Here is a 22,824-nt window from a genome sequence, read left to right as displayed (position 1 = left end):
TAATAAGAAACACTTATTTTGTTCATGTAATCTTAAAGTTATAGTTACTACTAGAGATGTACCAATCAGGGTTTTTGGCACCGATTTCGATCTCCGATCTCCTTTCAGGGCGATCGGCCGATAGCCGATTCCGAAGTCTGGATCAATCCACTGAGCTGTTAACTTAACGTGATCTTTTATATATCACACGATCGGATCGGCTACATTTAGGAAATATCGGCCGATTGCCGATAGCATATTTTGATTAAAAATCGGCCGATACCGATTCATAGCCGATCGATCGTCCCATCTCTAGTTACCACCTTGACGAATTTGCTGTATATAGATGTTTTGTGTTTTTTTTGCATTACTAAATTGGTAGTAAAAACTTGCACTGTCAAGTTACCCTAAATAATAAAGTCGAATTGTTTGGTCATTCCCGTTTTTACCCTCTCACATTCTTGCCATTAGCGGTGGCTACATTTGAATTGGCTTTACACCACTCACAACAGTCAAATTAATCCTACACAGCTTTTTTGAGCTTGTGCCCACCATTATAAGCTTTAAACTTGTCTTTCTTGCCCCAAACTTGCTCTTTCCATCCTAATCCATTAAGAAAACAACTAGAGCAATGAAAATTCTAGGGGAAAAAAGTAAACATAATGAACATGAGGCATTTTAGAAATATTCTCATTTAGATTTCAGCAAGTGGCAGCAATAAGACAGAGAGCAATACCACACACAGCCCACAATTGCACTTTCAAGGTAAAAACAAAGACTGAGAAATGTACTGCAGTCCACATACTTTGCCACTAATGGAAGATCATCCTAGTGGATGAATATTTCATTCCATTTTCATCAACCACTTTATCCTGCTTGGGTCCGGCTCCACCAGGGTTTCCTGGACATGGTGCCTATCCATTCCAGAGCTTTGACCATCCCCTCCTTTCTCAGACATAATTATTATTAGCCAGTCATGTCTGTATAAGATGCCCGTCCGGTTGATAGCAGCTCTGAGATTTAAACCCAGATCTCAGCAGTGTTGGGCTAGTGAAAAAAGACCAGCGTGCTACCTGAGCACCCAGTGGATGATTAATAGATAATTAAAATAAAATTTTATATTTTACATAGTTGATATATTGGGTAAATTTTTACATCTATTTCTGATATGACTAACACTCCGCTGAGACTATATTTGCTAAATTTAGCATATTTTTGGGGATTGGTGGCATGTGAAAATGGTTTTGTAAGTGTAATTTTATGTTGTGATAAAGTTTGTTCCCTGTAGAGTATGTTACCTTTCTTTACCTAGAAAATTAACAAAATGTGGTATTCAACTAGAGGTGTGGGGACGATGCAACAGTACTAAGAATTTGTTTCACCTCAGCTAACAGGAGTTTAATACAAACAACTCTTTACATTTTAACCTGTTACATTATTTATTTATTCATTTTTTGGCTGCTTGCACATATTTAGGGGTCACCGCTGCACCACCTAGGTGCCTTTAGCCGAAGTTACATACTGCATCTTTAATATTAAAACAATTAGTCCAACTCTCAATTATCCCTTCTGTTTTCCTCTTCTGAATTTAAAAAAGTCAAAAACAGTCCAATCAGGGATTATTGATCCTTTTTCCCAGTCACCTATCATTCTGTTTTGCGCTTGCTTTATTTACCGACCCCCTGGGTTCAATCAAGTTCTGTTTTCAGATTCTGTTGTCTCCAGGGTATGGGTGGAGATAAACTGTGTGATGGGAAGAGGACCGAGATAACAGTACAGGCAGTGGTCAGCTGAGCATTGATCGTCCGTGTTGTTGTTTTCGCTGTATTTAAATAGGGCAAAACAGAGCAGCTAGGTTCATCAGTACATATGGCGAGTGAGGGGGCAGCGCAGCCGATGGGCTATTGTTTTCCTTTCTGGTATTCCATTGTTCCGACTTGCTTTTTATCGTGTCCGTCCCCCCCTCTGGTCAACCAGCCAGTAGGTGAAACCCATGTTTTCGGTCAGGTCATGTGAGAGAGGCTTTGTAGAGCTGTGCTACGAAAGCAAGTTTCCTCTTTGTGGCGGCGATGCCAGACGACCGGGTGGTCCATAGGGAGTATAATATGGAAGTCATTGTCTGATAGGAAAGGTCGTTTCTAGACTCTCATTCAGTTGGGCGGTGTTGTATTCATTCTCTCTTTGATTGGCTGGCTTGTTTTGCTGCCGCCGCTCAAGTCCAAATTGAATTGAGCTGCATTTCCGAGGATCAGATCACTTAATGCTCTGACCCCGACTCATGTTCCACTAGTTTCCTTGCTATCCTAGAATGTCCTGACTCGGTGCTTTATAGGACACAGTGTCCAAAACGGTTCTCGGTAACATGTCGGCACATCAATCATGATCACGATAATGATCACCCAAGCCAAGTAGCACCAGTAAACTTGAGCTCAAGTCTGGAAAAAGCATGTTCATAGCACATACTATTTTTGCACACGTTTATGTCAGTAGCGATTACGGAACGTTCCTCCAAACCAAAATAGCTTTTCAGAAATTAATTGTCCCTAAATGGACAATCATGAGTCCTGAATAAGCCAAAAAGGGGAAATTATGTCATAACGTCGGCTTCATCACAGAAATACTTTTTTTTATTTCCTCTAATGCTGAAGAAAGCATGTATGCTTTTGTGATGTCACTTCCTTTGTGGTGTGCGAAAGTGTGTTTGCATGTCTGATACTTGAAAGTCGGGTACGAATATGGTGCATGAACGTGCTGAATGTAGGCCAGCTACCCTCAGAGACTTTCAGCCTTCATTATCGCTCACATGTGCGTAGACACACCCACGCACTCACAAACACAGTAACGATTCCCTATTAAAACCAGACCTTCAGCTAATTGCTGATTACATTTGACTAATGGGTGGATGGGTGGTATTGATCACCTAGTCTGATACCGTACCAAGCGCTTCAAAGTGTCGCTACCGGCAGTTTTACATCCATTTACAGCTAAGATGAACACCCACACACACACGCACACCTTTGCTCGAAATCTACAGGAAAACAATAGATGTCAAGAAACACCCTTCGTAAGCTTGAATAATGGAACGTTCATAGCCTGTGCGTCATGCAGCACATTGAAATGCTTGAAACGTGTACCATTATTTAGCGCCCAGCCATGTCATCCTGGATTCAGTCTCACAACTGTGAAACAGCAGCACAACACTCCATAATGCAGTCATGCTGAAAATGGGGGAGGACCCCACCGTAGAGGCACTGGCACAGAGCTCATCACACAACCAATGAGAATCTGTTTTGATCTGACGTTCACCCTCATGTTTTGACGTTATTTCTGTTTTGCTCCTGAAATCTTCTGCTTTTTTTTAGGTGTGCTATGTAAATACAATTGTGTTTCAGCTCACTATGGTTGCATTTGCAGGCACTCATGCACATGGCCAAGGGAAAGCCGTTGGCAGCTGTCGGCTGCAGGTGTGTCAGTACCCCAGCGTATCTGGGCATTTAGGTGTTTTCACTCGCACTTTGTTTTTGTCTCTTATCCTCCCCTTTCTCTCTCTCTCTCTCTCTCTCACCGTTCCCTGCAGTAATGAATCACTGCAGTGCTATATTGTTCATCCTCTCCTGTGACTGGTTTTAGTAGTTTTATGGGCTAAAGTTGGGTACATTTGTGAGAGTAAAGATGGAGGAAATTAGTGATAGCTTATGTTTCGGTATTGGTGGCAAACTGGAACTTAAAGGGTATTGATTGTAAAGAGCACCAATACCGTGATGTCCATTCTGAAATGCATTCTTTTGTATTTCCCTGTCATAACAGTCTCACACTGAACAACCCCACTACAGTGAAGGATTTTTTGGTAAGCAGTATACCAACAGTAGTCATTTAACAAACGATTTCAAGCCCACTAGTATATATATTGCCAACCCATTAGAGTTTAATTCCCAAAGCTTAGCATTAAACCCCTTTTACTCTTTGAATGAGTTCAGTCTTGGTGATAGTGTGTGTGTGGTGATGGAGCTGCTTTTCCATTTAGTCAGTTCTGGCAGGGTTGCTCAAAACACAATGATCAGAGAGAACAAAGCACAATGGTCAGAGAAAACCTTTAAAAAGCGTTAGAAGACCCCACCCACATAGTCTTGTCATTTCCCCAAGCCAGCAGACTTGCTGGCCAATTTGTGTCTGCTGCAGGCACTGCCAACTGTGCCTGCTAGATGGTGCCCAGCCGATCGGTAGCAAAGGCCGAGACTCGAACGGGGGTGTTTAGAATCTTGCCGCTGGTGTGCTAGCGGAATATCTCGCTGCGCCACTTGAGCGCCCGTGGTTGGCATATCTGCGCAGTCGTTATTTACAAATAATTAGGCTGGCTGAATGTTCGTGACACAGTATGTTAACTTTAAATTCATGTAAGAGGCGCTCTGGTGGTGCACTGGTAAATCACACTAACCCACTACTACTGGGATCCACGGTTCAGATCCCCAGAGGTACATTCAGACATGATTAATTTCCTCCATTCCTCCATGCTGATGTTAATTTCCCATTTTAGGCTTCACATGCTCATTGACCCAAGTTCACAGCTGTAGGTGGCTACAGTCAGTGTGGCTTTGCAGCCCCATATGCCAGCTATTCTGTGAAATTAGCTAGCCTTTGCTTCCCAAGTGTATCAAACAGCCTTGGGTGCACATGAATCTGTAAAAGGTTCATTGGTTGTCTTTTGGACCACTGTTAGCAGGTACTACCCGCTGCATGCTGGGAACGCCCCACAAGACCTGCTATTTTAAAGATTGCTCAGGTTCTTAAGCTCTTATTTTCAAGAACTGACTGTTCTTGCTGGTCCCATGTGTTGAGCAGAAACTGTCTGATCCAATCCAAACGTTATTAGTAGCTTCGTTCTCACTTCTCTTAAATTGTGGCAAATTGTGGCTCTGTGTGAACATGCTTAATTGAGGTATTATATAAATAGTCCACCAATGTGACTTGTTGTCTTTTGAGATGGTATAACTAGAGATGGAAGGATCGATCGGCTATGTATCGAAATCGGCCGAATTTTTAATCAAAATATGCGATCGGCGATCGGTCGATATTTCCTAAATTCAGCAGATCCGATCGCGTAATATATAAAGATCACCTCCATTTTAAGCTTAACAGCTCAGTGGATTGATCCAGACTTTGAGCTACAAAGCGCCAACCATCGCATCACCATTCGTCAACCATCTTATTTCACGACCTAAAATAACATAATTAACGTTGTGCATCATACATACGATGCAATTTTGCTGATTGAAATATTTACTTTAAAAAGATAATTCAATACGATCCCATCTGAGTCGATTCTATGAGCACATTATATAAATTCGTGTTTCTTTTTTGTAAATCGTAAGCGGTTCTTGCTTTTGATGTAGATGAGAACAGAAAACGTTACAGAGCCAATCAGAGGCAAAAGTTTATTAATTACTAAATTGGTTAGTTCAGGATCATCTGCTCTGAGTGACAGAAAACTTTTAGCTCCACAGGCAGAACGAGTCTGACTCGGTTACCGCTCTGTGGTAATAGCAGTTTAATGAAGCTTTTTAATGTAAGAGAGTCACACAAAATGTTCTGTAGTAGTTGGTGTTTATTTAAAACCACGACATTAATTAATAACAGTAAACACGGAGAGATGACTGAGAAGAGAAACTTACGCTTCGCATAAAATGAATCGACTCCTGAATCACTTATATCGATACTGTGAACAGAGCGTCTCTCTGAAACACACCGGTTGTCACCGGTTTATCTTCACTGTGAGCCCTATTTTTAAGGTTTTTTCAGACTGAACTGGATAACATTAAACCTGTGTGTGTGTGTGTGTGTGTGTGTGTGTGTGTGTGTGTGTGTGTGTGTGTGTGTGTGTGTGTGTGTGTGTGTGTGTGTGTGTGTGTGTGGTCAGTTAGACTAATGAAACTAATGTCTCCTGTGGGTGAAAAAATGAATTGCTTTAGTTTTAGAAGTAAAAAGAAATCTCGCAATGCCGCGCCCCCCCAGACAAGTACTCGCCCAACCTCCCCCTCCCCCCCACAGGTTAGTCTAAATATAATCATTACAGTATTAGCTGTATTTGTTTGATTTACTTTGTTTATTTACTGCTTTACTGCGCTAAAAATTGCATGTTGCACTTAAAAGGCTTGGGGGAAGGGGATATCCGATGAATAATAAGCAAATGTGCACTGGCTTAATGTTTTTGATTAGACAGCCCAATGTCATACGGATCAACTTCAGTCAGTGAGTGAATAATTAAATTGTAGGAGGATTCTGATGCATACGCAAGTGGAAAAAATCCAAATCTCCCACTCTTGACTGCTAATGCTTTTGTCTTCTATTTCTTTTTTTATTGCCTGTGTGTATGTGAGAAGTCATCCTGTGCCAGTGTGTCCAAAGCGCTCATTAGCACCATGTCCAAACAGGGTTCTTCACCCCAGCGTTGCCCTGCTCGTCCCTGCCAGGCTGCTCACTTCCGACTTGGTCGTTAATTAAGCCCACACACACACAGAGAACGAACATTTACTCATTCCGGCAGGAATGCACTCAACCATACGTGTAAATAAAGTGCTGTTTTTATAGCTTTTAATTGCTGTCACAACCATTAGAAATTGGGACTCTTTTTTGTCTTTTCTTTCCAGGCTGTAGTCGGCTGCTCGGAACAAAAGCAATATTCAGTAAAATGCAGTCGCTCACAGACACACGCGTACACAATGCCAGAGTGGTGTGAGGATAATAAAATAGTGTTATGAATATACACTATATAGCCAAACGTATAACACACCCCTCTTTAGTACTGAATTAACTATTCTATGCTTTTAACTTTGTGCCCATGTTCACAATTCAAGGGCCAAAAAGGCATGTTTTGATGATGTTTGGTGTGAATGAACTGACCATAACCCCCACAGAACATCTTTGTGATAAATTGGACTGCTGAATGCAATCCAACACCATGACACCTAACCTCAGCATCTCACAAATCTTCTTTTTGACTGGATGGGTTCAGATTCCCCATACGCACTCCAAAATCTTGTGGGGAGTGTGGAATCTTGATTTTGTCGTGTTCTTTTATTGGAAGAAATAGGCAACCCAATAGGAACCTTCCCAGAGGTGAGATAGCTGTTAGTCACAGGGTGATTTGGGGCCTTAGTCCATAGTTTTGAAATTGGATGTCCAGCAAGTTCATGGTCATGTGTCAATATACTTTTGGTCATATACTGTGTAAAATCATATACAAAATATTGAATGGCTCAGGTCAGACAGTGTTTAAATCAGATGGTCCTGTCGTTATTTGGCTAGCCTATCCATTGGGAGGTGTGCTTTTAATCCTGTCCTAAGTCTGGATGAAAAGCAGGGTTGTCAGGGAGGGAATTGTGTGTAAAAACCGTGCCAAATCAGACATGTGGACCAGAATGATTTACTGTGGTGACCCATAAAATTATAGAGGCAGCTAAATGGGGGGAAATGAGTAGTTTTTGGGTGTCGGTGCCTTTATAACCTACTTAATACATTATTGACCATGTTGTTTTTATACCTCTGCTTTATAGTTTTTTATAGACACGTTTTTTTGCATTTGTCCTGTTTTGATTCCTTGGAATCAGAGTTTAATCCTCGCTGCTGATTGCTGATTGTCTGTAAGAGCTCCTGTAAGCTGTTCTATCCTCCTTGTGTCTGTATGTGTTTTCTCAGGTGGCTCTGTGATGGATTGACGCCCTATTCTGGGTGTGTCACTGTCTACCTGTCTTGTGTTTCTGGCTGGGCTATGTTTCTGTTGTGCTTACTGAAACTTAACATTGAGATACACATACCACATATCACATACGCCACATGGCAAAAGTATTTGGACACCTGATCCTAAGCTTGTTGGACATCCTATTCCAAAACCATGGGCATTACTATGGAGCCCAACCTCACTCTAGGAGCATATTAGTCTTCACTCTAGGAACAGTGCATTTCTGTTGATATGTGTCCATTTGGTCAAAAGAGCATGTGAGAGGTCAAGTAGTCATGGACAAGAAGGCCTAGTTTGAAATTTATGTTACAATTCAGCCCAAAAATGACCACACTTGTCACTTTGTTCACTTGCTGGAACAGGAAGATGAATTCCCAAGTGTTTGCGTTTGCTACAAGGTGAGAAGCATAGAATTGATTTTACACGTTAGCAAAGGGTGTGGCTGAAACACCCAAAGTCAATTACTAGAATTGGTATGTTCGCATAGTTTTGCCCATACAGCTTATCATTAAATAATTGTTTGTGTTTTATTTTGATATACACACACCCATCGGCGCATCTGTTATGCTACTGTCCACAATGACACTCCCTCCCAGACCTCCTGTAAATCCCCATTTTCCACCACTTTCACTTTCTCTCTCTCTCCATCATGTCTTTATTTTCTCATCAGTCTTTTGGTCTTTTTTCTTTCGATCTCTGTCTCCGCTCGGCTGCCTCTCGCATGGTTAAACGTGTTGCAGATCGAACATGCAACAGCGCATGGACGTCACAGCCGCAGAGCCAGTATGCTTCATGCTTCGTCCGATCTGTTACTTCATCGATCGGTCTGACATGATCAGTGAGTGCTGAGCAGCAGTGTCCGTGACATGCCTAATACTGACACTTATCCTGCCATTAGTCCCACGTTGCATTCTGGGACACAAAACAAATTAGAAAAAGGCTTACAGACAGTGTAGGCAGCCATGTGATGAAAATATACTGTGATTAAGGGCTGCATGTTTTAATAAAGACTTCTTAAAATGTGTATTTTTTTAATACACCAACTGTTTATTCAGAAAAGCGAGAAACTAGTCGATATCCAGAAACATTACTTGGTATTAATGTATTACATTATTTACACTAATCAGCCATAACATTAAACCACCTCCTTGTTTCTACACTCACTGTCCATTTTATCAGCTCCACTTATCATATAGAAGCACTTTGTAGTTCTACAATTACTGACTGTAGTCCATCTGTTTCTCTACATATCTTTTTAGCCTGCTTTTACCCTGTTCTTCAATGGTCAGGACCCCCACAGGACCACCACAGAGCAGGTATTATTTAGGTGGTGGATCATTCCCAGCACTGCAGTGACACTGACATGGTGGTGGTGTGTTAGTGTGTGTTGTGCTGGTATGAGTGAATTAGACGCAGCAGTGCTGCTGGAGTTTTTAAATACCATGTCCACTCACTGTCCACTCTTTTAGACACTCCTACCTAGTTGGTCCACCTTGTAGATGTAAAGATCGCTCATCTATTGCAGCTGTTTGAGTTGGTCATTTTCTAGACCTTTATCAGTGGTCACAGGACGCTGTTGGCTGGATATATTTTCGGTTGGTGGACGATTCTCAGTCCAGCAGTGACAGTGAGGTGTTTAAAAACTCCAGCAGTGCTGCTGTCTTATATCCACTTATACCAGCACAACACACACTAACACACCACCACCATGTCAGTGTCACTGCAGTGCTGAGAATGATCCACCACCCAAATAATACCTGCTCTGTAGTGGTCCTGGGAGAGTCCTGACCATTGAAGAACAGCATGAAATGGGGCTAACAAAGCATGCAGAGAAACAGATAGACTACAGTCAGTAATTGTAAAAGTACAAAGTGCTTCTATATGGTAAGTGGAGGTAATAAAATGGACAGCGAGTGTAATAACAAAGGGTGGTTTTAATGTTATGGCTGATGGGTGTATATTACCCAACCCTAAAGCATGTGTTTTTTTTTTTTACTGCCTTTTTTTATACCTTCATTTGATTTACAGCTTTGCTCTGCATTATTAAGCGTATAGCCCGCACTGCGCATGTGCCTGCCCTAAACAAAGACACAGGGGACACACGTGTTCGTACGAACACACAAAGCCAGAGCTTGCAGCGGTCCAGGTGATGCACTGGACTGTAAACAAACTGCACCAGAAGCTAAAGAGAGCTCGATGTGACGAGGACGGTCCAAACGAGCGACGAATCAATTCCTCCGGTTCAGCAGTGGAAACGTTTACACAAAACATTCCATCCGCCCATTTTTTTATTATTTATTTCTGGTTCTCTCTTCCTGCGGGGCACTGGCGGAGGCTGACGAGCCTCTGCTGTCGTTCACAAACTCTCTTTCAAGGTTGCTGCTTCTCCTGACCCTTGCATTATGAGGGCGGATGGGAAAGCAAGGCTAGGCTACGTCGTAGTTGCGCACTGTTTGACGTCAGAGAGATTTGGTATCTGGGTGTCATATGGTTTGGTTGTGTGTGTGTGTGTGTTGTGGACTGGCTGACTGGGTGAAAATGGCAGTAAACAGATGGTGTGGTTCAGTCTGCTGCAGTCTTGTGTCTGTGTTTGAGAGAGCAGAAGAACTAGAGAAAATAGGAGGAGGATTGGGCAGACATCTAGATCCCCAGTGGTATTGATGGTAGGGAGGCGGGAAGGTAAAGTTGGACTGGTCCATTTTATTAAGAAAAAATATATAAGCTCTCAGCAGAATCGGTCCACTCGACGTTTCTGGGTGTTCTTGAACTCGGCACGTTGTAAACGATAGCCTGCATTGTGTTTCCTTCTCAACATGAGGCTGAGCAGGTTCATCCCTCTGCTTTTGTACCACAGATTGCTGCTTGATGATCTGGACACTCTGTGTACACCGCAAATCGATTTTTCCTCAGCACTTCTGATTGGTGTGCTTTTGGATTTTATAGTTTTAGGGCTAGGCTCGCCATGTAGATCTGTAATCTGTTAGACTGAGATAAGCCATGGTCATGTGACTGCACTTTAATTAAAGGCTTCACACGTCAGAGCTCAGCGTTGATCCATAGTGATTCAGTACCTCAGTTTGTTTGTTTATTAGAATTTTAACATCATGTTTTACGCTCTTTGGTTTAGGGGTGTCCCGATCCGATCTCAAAGATCGGAATCGGGGCCGATCAAGGCATTTTTTAACTAATCGGTATCGGCTTTACTAAGGCCGACCCTAAGCCGATCCTTCGTTTTACGTCAGCATGTCCGCTGTGTGGAAATACTTTAAATTGGAAAGTGAAACAAGTCCAACAGCGACGTGTAATGTCTGCAATGCGAGCGCTTCACGAGGCGGTAGGAGCAGAGCTTCGTCAATTACTGTAGAATTTTACTATTTATATGGTGTGTGAGTCGAGGATCACTCCGGTTTACGAAACAATAACTTTTAATCCGAGTATGAAAACTTCAGGACCATAACATACAGCACGAGTTACAAGACTGAACGACATCTCAGTATCGAGCTCTCTGATTGGCTTAGTTATGTAACCGAGCGTCGTAGTGATGCACTTGCTTAATAAAGAAATAAATACACAGTATATTCACAAATTGTCGGGAGCAAAACACTTTATTAACTTCTTCTGTTACGGTACCGAATAGTGGACAGCTAGAGTCATTGCGTTAGCCAAGCACGCTATTCCATGCACTATGGAAGCCCCAAAGGGTCAAAACACACTCACTTCGCGTAGAAACGTCCATTAAACCATTGTCACAATACAACCACAGAAAAGTTTGTTACAGTTACAGCACGCATACAAGTACGGTGGCTCATAAGAAACAAACCAGATATCATTTAACCAAACGATCTACAATTACTACCAATTTGATACGGCACCTAAAAAAATAAACACTCAGTCGAATACAGCGAGTTTATTATTATATGATGAGAAGAGGAACCGGCTGTCCGCGAACACGGCAGAGATGCTGATTTTCCTCAAAAAGAACCTTCACTTCATTTTGAGTGTTTTAGTTTTACTACTACAATGCTGCACTAAGTTTGTTTACTTTTATTTTGTAAAAATAAAAGAACATTAAGCAATAGCTTGGATGCAGGCAATTTTTTTCCTACAGCACTGCAGAGCTATTCAGTTGTTAAACATATACATTGGATTAATTTGAATAACTGTAATGTACTTGAAGTGTGCACTGTGTGAACAGTATTATCTAGTTCTTATCTAGACAATATCTAGAAAATACAAGGACATCCCTACTTTGGTTACATTCATGACAGGAACGGTAGTTACTCGTTACACAAGATTAATTAGTTCACAAGGTTATATCAAACACAGTCATGGACAATTTTGTATCTCCAATTCACCTCACTTGCATGTCTTTGGACTGTGTAAGGAAACCGGAGCACCCGGAGAAAACCCACGCAGACACGGGCAGAACATGCAAACTCCACACAGAGAGGACCCGTGCCGCCTTGGTACCTCAGTGAATCCAAGCGCTGCTGAAGATTTTGCTAATGATGTTCTTAACATGTCATTGAGTTACTACAGATAGACCTGGAAATGTTAGATATGCCAGTTTGTGTTTGTTTAGTGTTTACTGGTAATGCCAAATCTGCCACAACTCTGCCTAAATAATGAACTAATAAACGTATTGATCCAGTCTTTTTGATTTATTAATACAATTTCCCTTGCAATCAATTAAGATCCAAACACCCGCCCATCCATCAATCCATTCATCCATATACCCATCTCGTGCAGAGTTTAACATGCATTCACGTTGTGATTTTGATGCATAATGTTCTACAGTATAAATGAAGTTTCCTATTAAAGGAACACTGTCTTCTTTGCCAGTTATCAGTTAACCGATTATTCATTAACATTCCTAGTTAGAACTGCGACGTTCTTCCTCTAACTGGACCTGTACACAGAACTGGTGCATAAAACAAACTTAAAAAACCTGCCCTGATCACAAGCACAAAAGGTGGAGACTGGTGTCAAGGAACCTTGGTGCATAACATGTGACTGGAGGTATCCAAACACAAGTAAGGAGTCTATCTCGGAATAAATGTTTTCCAGTTATTCTAACATTGTTTTCAGTATGATCTCAAGTATAGAAGCAGTAACATCAGTTGATGTTGCCAGTATTAAGAACATATACACTAATCAGGCATAACATTATACACCACCTCCTTGTTTCTACACTCACTGTCCATTTTATCAGTTTTACTTACCATATAGAAGCACTTTGTAGTTCTACAATTACTGACTGTAGTCCATCTGTTTCTCTACATACATTTTTAGCCTGCTTTCACCCTGTTCTTGAATGGTCAGGACCCCCACAGAGCAGGTATTATTTAGGTGCTGGGTCACTCTCAGCACTGCCGTGACACTGACATGGTGGTGGTGTGTTAGTGTGTGTTGTGCTGGTATGAGTGGATCAGACACAGCAGCGCTGCTGGAGTTTTTAAATACCGTGTCCACTCACTGTCCACTCTATTAGACACTCTTACCTAGTTGTTCCACCTTGTAGATGTAAAGTCAGAGACGATCGCTCATCTATTGCTGCTGTTTGAGTCGGCCATCTTCTAGATCGTCATCAGCGGTCACATGACGCTGCCCACAGGGCGCTGTTGGCTGGATGTTTTTGGTTTGTGGGCTAATATCAGTCCAGCAGTGACGGTGAGGTATTTAAAACCTCCAGCGGCGCTGCTGTGTCTGATCCGCTCATTCCAGCACAACACACACTAACACACCACCACCATGTCAGTGTCACTGCAGAAATAATACCTGCTCTGTGGTAGTCCTGTGGGGGTCCTGATCATTAAAGGACAGGGTGAAAGCAGGCTAAAAAAATACGCAGAGAAACAGATGGACTACAGTCAGTAATTGTAGAACTACAAAGTGCTTCTATATGGTAAGTGAAACAAGAAGGTGGTTGTAATGTTATGGTTGATCGGTGTGTATCAGTAGATCAAATGTGAAAATGTGAAATCTAATTCAGTAATTATGCACCATTTCATTCTTAGTTTCTGGGAACACTGAGACGAATGTACGAATGAGATTCTGCACTGCAAAAACGTAGCGTAAAATCAGAAGTAATTGTACAAACTCTGTTGTAAATATTTTGCCGCACGTCTGATCTGTAGCTGCTGTATTTATTATGTCATATGACTTAAATCTGCCTCTAGCAATCATGACAAATAGACAAACACTGTGGTGCATAGCCAACGAGTGACTGCACGTTAGTGTTCGTGTACGTGTACATGTACATGTGCCCTGCACTGTTCTGCTTTTTCTGCCTCAACTGACTCGTCTGGTCTGAATTTCAGGTCAGCAGCATTTTTCCTCTGCACATTTCTTTGCTGCCACTCCCTCCCATTAGCCAGCCACTTTGGTGTCTGTCCTGCTTCTATGAAATGATACCGCAGTAAAATTATTTTCTTATTCTGTCTTGCCATTCTCTAGCCATCTTGATTACATAGTTTAATATATTTTGGGACCTGTTACAGTTTTGGCTATAGTAAAGAATAAAATTAGCTCATATTAGTTCATATTTCGTTTCTTTTAGACATTTTATATAGTGTCCATAAACGAGTCACGCTTACATTAGTTACACGTATCATATTTTATATTTACAGCAAACACCCAAACTAAACAATCTGCTTGTTCATTCTGACTAATGTGAAAGAACAAATAGCATGGCTAGAAATTAGCCTGTTTTTAGCCTGTTTTTACTGTAATTTATATAAGAAATACACTGATCAACCATAACATTAAAACCACCTCCTTGTTTCTACACTCACTGTCCATTTTATCTGCTCCACTTACCATATAGAAGCACTTTGTAGTTCTACAATTACTGACTGTAGTCCATCTGTTTCTCTACATACTTTGTTAGCCTGCTTTCACCCTGTTCATTAAAGGTCAGGACCACTACAGAGTAGGTATTATTTAGGTGGTGGATGATTCTCAGCACTGCAGTGACACTGACATGGTGGTGGTGTGTTAGTGTGTGTTGTGCTGGTATGAGTGGATCAGACACAGCAGCGCTGCTGGAGTTTTTAAACACCTCACTATCACTGCTGGACTGAGATATCCAGCCAACAGTGCCCTGTGGGCAGCATCCTGTGACCACTGATGAAGGTCTAGAAGATGACCAACTCAAACAGCAGCAATAGATGAGCAATCTAATAGGAGTGTCTAATAGAGTAGACAGTGAGTGGACACGGTATTTAAACACTCCAGCAGCACTGCTGTGTCTGATCCACTCATACCAGCACAACACACACTAACACACCACCACCATGTCAGTGTCACTGCAGTGCTGAGAATGATCCACCACCTAAATAATACCTGCTCTGTAGTGGTCCTGTAGTGGTCCTGGCCATTGAAGAACAGGGTGAAAGCAGGTTAAAAAGGTATGTAAAGATATATATATGGATTACAGTCTGTAATTGTAGAACTTCAAAGTGGAGCTGATAAAATGGACAGTGAGTGTAGAAACAAGGAGGTGGTTTTATTGTTGTGGCTGATCAGTGTATGGTCATGCATCTACACAAATGAAATTGGCTATGGCTGGGGGGCTGGCCGAGGCCTTGTGATGGATCAGTGTCCTGTTTGAGGTGTTTTACTGCATTGCACCCAGTGATCCCTGGGAAACCAGAATAAAGCAGTGGCAAAAGATTAAAACTAAAGAAAAAAAGCAGTCCTTTTAAGTCAATTCCATCTCCTGGCGACCGTACAGAGTTTCTTCAGAATATCCTGTGCTCTGTTTGCGTCTTTAATGGCTTGCTCATTATTCCTCTGATTGTATCCATCCATCTTGTTGCTGGCTGTTCTCTTCCTCATTTACTGTCAACAATTTCCAATAAATTGACCACCTCTTCAATGTAGTTCTAGAACCACCCCTCCCCATCCCCCCCTTTATTTTCCAGTGAAGTCCTTTCCAATTCCTGATTGCAAAACCCCCGATTTAATCAAGGAGAGCCGGATCACAGCACACCCCCCTCCGACATATGTCCAGTCCGCTTCTTATCACTTGCTAGTGTTTGGTTCCCACAGTCGCATCATGTATGGGGAGCCATCCTTTATTTTCACTGGTTGTTTGTAATGGTTAATATCAATTAAGGTTTTTTTCACTTTCTAGCTAATGGTACTGAGGCTGAACAGATTGTGATGTTACTTAAAGACCTCTTTAATGTTGCATTCAAGGTGTGTGTTAAAAAAAACCCACGTAAATAGTAGTTATTGTATTAAAAAAACAAATATAGCTATATCTGAGCAGTACTTCAACTTTGTGATTCCATTTATACCCCTTACTGATGTCCACCAGTCTGAGCAGATGCACCAAACAAATGGATTGTATAGTGATGCTTCCCTCAGCTGCCTGGCTGGGCGTCTCTCTCAAATTTTCTGATCGACTCCTCTCAGGGCAGATAGGTTGGGTTAAGCTCGGGTGACTGAGCAGGCCATTCTATTACGCTCAGCACTTCGTCTCTTTCCGTTCTAAATATCGCTTGCACCTCGTCTGTGTTTGGGGTCACCGAAATTCGGAACTTTTTAATTTTGAGTTTTTAATATCAAGAACAAGGTGCCCCCAAACTTTTGACAGGCAGTGTAAATGCTCAGTGGGAAAAGTGTTGATTGGTGGGGGAAATTAATTGCAGTAACTAATGGAGCGAAACTGATGAAGCGCACTGATGAGCAGCGTTATAATCAGTTGTCTTTTCACTCCAGTCTTCTTCATGCCTGTCTCATAGTATTTATTTTTCACAGGCAGAAGGCAGGTATCGGTCCCTTGTGTTGAGTTTTGTATTCATGGTGGGTCGAGATTGATGGTGCTTGTGGCAATAAGGAAGGTTAACATGCCGTGACCCCACCACCACTCATATGCTCTCTGGCATTATTCATTATCCATAAAAAGGTGGGCCTGTTGGCATTCTGTTTCCTGCTTGGCTGTCTCAGAATGTGTTCATTTCTCTGATATGCCTAGTCATGTGCAATTTTCTGGTGTGCAGTTATCTAGATACTGAAGTACATGGACCGTTAATACTGTGTGCACGTCTAACAGATATTCTTTGTAGGATTTGCTCGGCCGAATGGGAGCTGATGGTGACGAGTCCTCTGCATGAAGAGGAACAGATTGTTGTCTGAGCCTTACTATACTGACTCATTAATCTTCTCTTTAATTCATATAATAAAGGTTAACCCCACACACACACACACACACACACACACACACACACACACACACACACACACCTGCATCACACACCTGCATCACCTAGTAACAAAAGGTCCCTTTTATTAAACAAAGCTTCAGCGATTTGGCTCAAAGTGAGGACTCTTCACATTAATTTCAGATAATATAGATAGTTATAGATACAATAAATCTCATTTTATGTATTTAACCCATGCAGATTTGGCATCAGGCTACATTTTGGTTAAACAATACTTTTAGATTAATAGCTTCAATAATCTTACTTATACAGTTGGCATGATTTGTAAAAGCTTGATTAGAATTTTTTTTTACAGCCAATCAAATAACACATTTGTTGTCCACAAGGTAAAAAACCTATACAGCTATTAAAGCTAAGACAAAGCGAAGACATTCATAGAGCAATGGGTCAGATATGATGCTGGTATTGGATTGTACCGAAGAAATAAAATATGATTGAACATCTAACAACACTAAACTGAAGGAAGTGCTCTTGTGGCACAGCAGTAAAATGCCCTAACCCGCTACCGGTGGGACCCTGGGTTCAAATCCCTAGCAGTGCTATCAGCCAGTCGGTCAATCTGCATTTAGACATGATTGGCTGTCTAGCTAAGGGTTTGGCCGAGGCCCTGGGATGGATTGGTATTCTGTCCATGGTGTGTTAATGCATTGCGCCCAGTGATTTTGTGGAACCGGACCCTTCATGACTTCGATCAGGATAAAGCTTCATGAGACTCCTACTATGTGATGTCGCTTTCTTACCTAACTAAACTGTGTATGGACCCAACCTGCATTTAGCACTCTAGAAAGAAGCCACAGTTGTAGTTATCTGCTGTATGAATGTGGCAAGATGCTAGGGTGGAGCAGAGGTAAATTACACTTGCCTTATTAGTGCCTATGAATTCCAGAGTAGGAATCCCCAGCTATGCTATCGGCCAGTCGAGCATCTACAAACAGACACGATTGGCTAGGTCTGGGTGCGGGGATGGATTGGCGTCCTGTCTGGGGTGTGTTACTGCATTGCGCCCAGTGATTCTTTGGAAACCTGACACGCCAGTGTTGCAAGGTGCAGGGGTGGAGCAGAGGTAAATTGTGCTAACCCAATGCCTATGGGATCTAAGGAACGAATCACCAGCTATTCTATTGGCCAGTCGTGTGTCTACATACAGATATGATTGGCTATGTCTTGGTGCGGGGATGGATTGGTGTCCTGTCAGTGGTGTGTTACTGCATTGTACAATGTGTTAACATGGCGTTAAACCATAAAATAAGCAAACTGCATTGTACCCAGTGATTCTGTGAAAAACAGACCCACCACTACTCTGATCAGGAGAAGCAGAGGTAAATTACACTACCGCAGTGCCTATGGGAGTCAGGGTACAGCCAGTCGGGCATCTACAACCAGACATGATTGGCTATGTCTGGGTGCGGGGATGGATTGGCGTCCTGTTCGGGGTGTGTTACTGCATTGCACACAGTGATTCTGGGAACCCCGGATCTGTCCCGACCCTGACCAGGATAAAGCATAGTAATGGGGAAAAATGAATGTAGCCACATGTTACTAAATGTTTAGTTCTTTAATGCCATTATATTTTGTATATTTGTGGTTTTTTTTGAATTCTGCTTAGTTTGTTTTCTAGGTGTCTGTTGTCTAGGTGCAGCAGCTGCACTGTAATTCACTTCACTAGGGAGTTGCCTCAGAATCTGCAGTGTATACAAAACTCAAACGCTCACACCTCCGTTCCTAAACCTTTTTAAAACCAGTGAGTGCCAGTCATGCTAGTTGGGCTTATGTCACCAAAGCCAAACTACGGGTTAGCGTCCAAAATAGTACATGATGTCAGAGACGGCCTTATCTTTGATGCGTCATTGCCTTGCGCTAACCACCTTCGTCTCCGCCAGTTCTCTGGAAGCCTCGGGGTGCTAATGATAATCTGAATCACACTGATGTCACTGACCTATCGGGGATCAAGATGACGAGCGGCACTGTTTGAGATGATGTAACACTGGTAAACACAGGCTACAGTATTGACTGTCTTGTTCGATCAGAGATGTGTACAGAGCTTGTTTGCAGAATTGCACTTTGTCTTTACAAGAAGCAAGTCTGATACATTCTGTACTGTTTTGCAACAGCTTTGTAAGTCTGTAACGTCCCTGTCTTGTCACATATCCTGTCATGTAACCGTCTAGGCCAGTGACTTTCGTCTGATCTGTTTTTTTTTTTTTCTTTTTCTTTACTGGACTTCATGATCCATTCATTCTGTAAACCAGAATTTTTTTTGTTTTTTTTTATTTCACTGTGGTTTACAAGATGTAACATAAACCCTACAAGTTAATTCTGTGTTTCTGTGCTGTTATAATTAGTTTATAGAATAAAAATATTTTTTTTAAGTCGCGGCCCACCTAAGGGTCATGACCCAGGATTTGAAAAACCGCTGTGTCTGTTCATTCATATGATTCAGCTTGAGCCGTAGCATATTTAGAAAGTCTGAGAGGTCCTTTAAACTCAGATCAGCTGATTTGCTCAGGAAATTCTGAGAAGTTGCATTCCTTAGTGAGTGGTAGGAAGTCCTGCCTTTCCTGACAGAACAGATTGTTCTTTTCAGAGGGCCAGTACCAGGGAACAAGTGAAATTTAACTCCACTTGTTTCATCTTGCTTATGTAACCAAGCGTGATTCATTTTAAACAGGGGTAGTAATTCCTTAAGGGCAGGGACACTGAATCATTAAAATGCACTAGATGAAATGACTGGAAGTGGTCAGGAGGTCATAATGCTGCAACAGGAGAGAAACTCAGATCTGACTCACTTTCATCTGCATTAAAATAAAAAACTGGGAGCAATCCACATTGATCGTACCTCCAGCGCACCACCGCTACAAGTTTGCTTCTAACACAGAATGTTCATCGATGGGGTCACACACTTTTCGAACTGTTGTGTTTACCTGACGTTAGGACAGTGGTAGCCTAGTGGGTAGAGCTTTATGCTATTGATTGAAAGGTTGAGAGTTCAAATCCCAGCCCTGACCACTGACAGGTGAAGTAAATAACACTGATTATCTGTTCATCACAAAATCTGTTAGTAGGTGGGATATATTAGGCAGCATGTGAACATTTTATCCTCAAAGTTGACGTGTTAGAAGCAGGAAAAATGGGCGAGCGTGAGAATTTGAGCGAGTTTGATCAGAGCCAAATTGTGATGGCTAGACGACTGCGTCAGAGCATCTCCAAAACTGTGGCGCTTGTGGGGTGTTCTCGGTCTGCAGTGGTCAGTATCTATCAAAAGTGGTCCAGGGAAGGAACAGTGGTAAACCGGCGACAGGGTCATCGGCGGCCAAGGCTGATTAATGCACGTGGTCCGATCCAACAGACGAGCTACTGTAGCTCAAATTGCTGAAGAAGATAATGCTGGTTCTGATGGAAAGGTGTCAGAATACACAGTGCATCGCAGTTGCAGGGCTGTTTTGGCAGCAAAAGGAGGACCAACACAATATTAGGAAGGTGGTCATAATGTAATGCCTAATCTGTGTATGTACATATGAGACAAATAAAGGCATTCTATTTTATTCTGTGTAACATCCCCCTAGTGTGGCATATAGAACACAGCTCTTGTCTGCAACCTAATGGACCGAGTTTGGTAACAATTCTTGCAGGAGTAAAGAGAATAATACATTTTCGCATAAAATGTTCTGAATGCTTTACTGTAATGGATAAAATCTATTTAAACTATTAAACATTAATACACTATGTAGACAAAAGTATTGGGACATCCCTCCTAATTTTTGAATTCATGTGTTTTTTGCCACAGCAATTGCTAACCGGTAAAATGAATCGGTTGTATAAAGAAAATTATATGCTTCTAACTTTGCAACAGTTTAGAGAGGTGCTTTCTAGTTCCAGTATTATTGTGCTCCTGTACACAAAGCAAGCTCTATAAAGCCATGAAGAAAGGCTCAGTTTAATTAAACTTAAGCGGTGGGCACAGAGCCCTGACCTCATCCCCACTGAACAGCTTTGGAATGAACTGGAACACCAATTAAGACTTTCTTGAGCATCAGTGCCCAGCCATACAAATGCTCTTTTGACTGAAATGACACAGATATACTTGTGAGTCTTGTGAGAAGCCTTCTCAAAGGCATGGCTGTTGTTGTTATAGCTAAAAAGATCACATAGAGGTCCCTCTATTTTTATACCATTTGTTTTTGAAATGGGGTGTCTAGCAAGCTCATGGTCAGGTGTCAAAATACTTGTGGTCAAGCGGTAAATTATGCTAGCCTGTTTCCCGTGGGACCCAAGGTTTGATTTCCTGTCAACATACAGACATGATTGGCTACGTCTGACTGTAGACAGGCTACTGTTGTCCTGTTCACAGCTTAAAATGTTTTCCCAACAAGGCAGTTTGGAACGACCCTAAAAATGGCTTCGGAATGAACCGCTGCTGCAATCTGTGATGCACCTCTCATATTTTATTTAAACAAATCCATTCTCAGTTTTATCTAGCTTTTATTGGCTGTTTCTAATTGCTGGGCTTGCAACTGGTCGTCAGGGGCATGTAGGCGTCATGACTGATCGTGGAGCATTTCAAACATGCCGTTGCTAATGGTAAGGTTAATAATATTTAAAACATCCAGAGGTGATGTATTCACTAACACTTTACAGGTATGTAGCCAGATGTAGCATGCTAGCTGCTATCATGTCTAGTTTGCTATAATAAGTACTGCAGAGCTTTTTAAACAGCAATGCCATCCAAGCAAATCGTTTTTTGGTGTCTGATTGAGTGGGGTAATGAAAAATACACTTGGATTGGGCAAAATGTGGTCTTAAATTGTATGAGGTGGCATTAATAAGTCTTGGATCACTTTACAGATGATTAGGGGAGTTGTAGCCTAGCAGTTAAGGTACTGGGGTAGTAATCAAAAAGGTCGCTGGTTCAAGCTCCAACGCTGCCAGGTTGCTTGAACAAGGCCCTTAACCCTCAATTGCTTCGATTGTATACTGTCAAGGTATTGTAAGTCGCTTTGGATAAAAGCATCTGCTAAATGCTGAAAATGTAGAGGTACCACATACTCAACTACATACAAATAAGTAGTATTACAAATGTTTCTTGTATATATCTCAAGGTGTGATCAAATGCTAATTATAATCACATTAGCATGAGCACATGTTAATGTAAGATGCGAAAGAGGCCTTTGTGATTCTCTCCCCGTCTTTGTCTGAGCCCCGTTTCTGCTCTCTAGGAGGACAGTGGTAAACACTTGGCGGCAGACACCGCTGCCTAGCAGCCACCGTCCCGCTGGAGCAGTCTTAGAAAGCACACCCTTTATCCTTTGGGAGTTAAGAGATAGTAAAAACGCCTGGTACATTAACAGTTGTATGTTTAGGTGTGCCTCCACACCCACCCACACTGTGCTTATGGAACATACGTAGCTCTCACCTGTACGTGTACAGGGCTGGGTTCATTCTTAACTCTGCAGATTAAACTGTTGTAAATGTCCTTTGTTTCTGAGACTGTGTGTGGGTGTGTGTGTGTGTGAGTGTGTGTGATGATTAAGAGTATTGATGGAGACAAGTTTGGACATGTCTACCTGGCTGCAAGGGCTAATGATCAATCAGCTTTCAGAAATAAGCAGGGGTGTTAACAGCCTGGACTATACTGAACATGATTAGCAAATTCGACATGTCGAGAGTTTGGACATAGCCAATTATAAGCAAAATTAGGAAGTGTCACTTCTGTTTGACCTCAGGCTTAGCTCATTTAACAGCTGTATGTCCTGTATTTGGTTTGTTTTGTAATACTCTTTTTGTCTGTCTTGGGCAGTTTCAGTGTTTTGATTACCACCTTATTAGACATCTATCCACTATATTTATTGATTTGTAAGATACATCTGCATTTACATTTGCAGC

At 41.9% G+C, this 22,824-nt stretch overlaps 1 protein-coding gene across 1 annotated transcript in view; it reads left to right on the top strand.

The window, feature by feature from the left end:
- bcl2l1 (BCL2 like 1) overlaps window positions 1–22,824 on the top strand; it is a 36,436-nt gene that overhangs the window by 6,226 nt on the left and 7,386 nt on the right. The gene's annotated exons all lie outside the window — the stretch shown is intronic.

The sequence above is a fragment of the Trichomycterus rosablanca genome, chromosome 19 (genome assembly GCF_030014385.1).
Source record: "Trichomycterus rosablanca isolate fTriRos1 chromosome 19, fTriRos1.hap1, whole genome shotgun sequence".
NCBI classification, from domain to species: Eukaryota; Metazoa; Chordata; class Actinopteri; order Siluriformes; family Trichomycteridae; genus Trichomycterus; species Trichomycterus rosablanca.
Note: the sequence above shows the minus strand (reverse complement) of the source record. Positions and strands in the feature narration are given on the sequence as shown.